Source organism: Otolemur garnettii, unplaced genomic scaffold (genome assembly GCF_000181295.1).
Source record: "Otolemur garnettii isolate 467f Iridium unplaced genomic scaffold, OtoGar3 scaffold00015, whole genome shotgun sequence".
Classification (NCBI taxonomy): Eukaryota; Metazoa; Chordata; class Mammalia; order Primates; family Galagidae; genus Otolemur; species Otolemur garnettii.
This window is the reverse complement of record NW_003852410.1, coordinates 6,413,023-6,415,539: the sequence shown is the minus strand read 5'-3', so window position 1 is coordinate 6,415,539 and position 2,517 is coordinate 6,413,023. Positions and strand designations below refer to the sequence as shown.

At 44.6% G+C, this 2,517-nt stretch overlaps 1 non-coding gene across 1 annotated transcript; it reads left to right on the top strand.

Moving 5' to 3' along the window:
• The first annotated feature begins 273 nt into the window (after positions 1-273).
• LOC111723761 lies at positions 274-418 on the top strand. Its single transcript, XR_002772234.1, has one exon. It is a non-coding gene; the product is annotated as a U4 spliceosomal RNA (small nuclear RNA).
• Positions 419-2,517: the final 2,099 nt, after the last annotated feature.

Below are 2,517 nucleotides of genomic sequence, written 5' to 3'. Positions count from 1 at the left end.
TCTCCCTGTCCCCTTCTGCTCCCTTCTGCCCTCACTCAGCGGGGCCATGCATTCAGCAATGCAGCTAGCAGCCTAGGCTGAGCTGGTGAAGTCTCCTCTCTGTCACCTTCTTCCCCCAACTCCTCTTCTTCCTCTTCCTCCCCCCTTCATTCCCTTCTCTTCTCTCTCTTCTCCTCTGCCTCCCTTCCCTGTAAAACTGCACTTACTTCACTGATGGCCAGAACCACTTTCTCCTCTAACACTTTCCCCCTTGTTTGTATGTTAAGAAAAAGAAGCTTTGCACAGTGGCAGTATCGTACGTAGCCAATGAGGTTTATCGGAGGAGCGATTATTGCTAATTGAAAACTTTTCCCAATACCCTGCCATGATGACTTGCAATATAGTTGGCACTGACAATTTTTAGAGGTCTCTTTGGAAACTGAATTTAAAAAAAAAAGTCTTTTTCCTTGGCTTCCAAATAATATTGCAAAACTATTTTCCCCTTTGAAAGACACTCTTTTCACATGCTTTGAACATATACATCGGAGGGATTACTTCTGCAAAAACCATGCTGGCGTGATCCTTCTTTTGCCACAAAGAGAGACGCACCATTAATTCTATTTACCTGTGAGTCTGGTGTGGAGGAAGGCCCGAGTCCAGACTCTTTTCTTTTTTGCAGTCCTGCCTGCTGAAAGTCATCGGGACACCGTTCAGCTCATTGTTCTCAAGGAGGACAGAGGCCAGGCTGGGAGTGTGGAGGGGGAGGCTTGTCCACTGGGATTCTGAATCTCACAGCTTGTGGTCTTTGTGCCTCTGTCCTCAGAAGTTCTCCCCAGAAGTGTAGAGAAGGCACAGGGCCTGGCTTGTCGGATTTCTGCAAGCCAAGCCCCACAGTGAGTTACTGAAAACATATTCTTCTCCCATAAAAGTGTTCAGTCATGGTTGGTAAGATGCATGAGGCAGGGGGTAGAGGGAGAGTTAGAGAGAGAGAGAGAGACTGAGGGAGAGACAGAGAAAGACACAAAAAGAAAGACAGTGGAAGAGAGAAGGAAATTTAAGAGTCAGAGAAAGAGGATAAGAGAAAAAGGAAGGAGAGGCTTGGGAGAGAAAGGAAAAAATGAGAGGGAAAAAATACAAAGAACCAGAGATTTCTAGAGCTGGGAAGAACCTCACATGTTAATTACTGATTGAGCCAACACACAGCCTCTAGACTTACATTGCCTTGGCTACACACTTCCTAGCTGTGTGACTGAGACAGTTACTAATATACCCAGACAATGTCTCTACCTCTCAGAGATCTTGGGAGGAGTTTGTGAATTAATATGTTAAACCAGTACTAGGGAAACCTTAGCTGTTGTTGATTATCATTTATTGAGCATTTACATGGCAGGAAGTGTGTAACATGGGACCCAAGATAACAAATAAGTGGAGTGTGATCCAGTTTCCCCCATCTGTCTAGTTTATTTGTGGTTATTGATATAGCCTTCCACCTTCAGTCTCAAAAGTGGCCTGATTTAGATGATAGCTTTATACCATCACCTTATTTGGGGGGGGGGGGCAGAGTGGGAATAATCAGGCTGGGCAGGGCCTGCAGAAAACTAAGTGCCCGGGCCCCCTTTGGGTGACAGTCTTATAGGCACAGATGATGACAGTGGCTTGTATTTGCAGGGTTTCTGATTTTCAAAAAGAAATACAGAAATCCAAATTTTTATGTGAAATCGCCCAATTTTAAAAATAAATTCTGTTTTTCGGATTTTAAAAAATATGCTTTATATTTTAGGGGATCTTATTTTCAAAGTTTAACATCCAGACTGGATGAAGTGGCTCACACCTGTAATCCTAATACTCTGGGAAGTCAAGGCAGGTGGATTATTTCAGTTCAGGAGTTCAAGACCAGCCTGAGTAAGAGCCAGACTATGTCTCTAAAAATAGCCAGGCATTTTGGTGGGTGCCTGTAGTCTTGGCTACATGGGAGGCTGAGGCAGGAGGATTGCTTGAGCCCAAGAGTTTGATGTATGAGCTATGATGATGCCATAGCACTCTACCCAGGGCAACAAAGTAAGACTCTGTCTCAAAAACAAACAAACAAACAGACACAAAGCTTAACATCCAATTAAAAGTTTTCCAAATTCCCAGAGGGAGTCCAGCTAAAGTACACCTGTGGTTTGGGCCAGCAAGCAGGCGGTTTCTAACCTTTAGACTAGAGGAAGTGACAGTCTATTGAGAGGAGGTAGAGGAGTAAACAAGCAGTTACCACAGGGATGATAAGCGTGACAGAGTGAGCCCAGGGTGAGTCAGGAGTCAGAAGAGGGACAGCTACCTCAGCAGGTGGGTGGAAATCAGGGAAGGCTTCCTGGAAGAGGGTAAGAACTGAGCTGACTCCTAAGAGATGAGCATGAACAGGCTTCAGAAATTATGATAAATTCTTTCCTTGTGGCTTTCTGGGTGTTAGGGATTGTTGTAAACAACTCTGCAAGCATCATCTCCTTCAACCTGCACAATAACCCTATGAGTTAGGGACCATCATTACTCTCATTG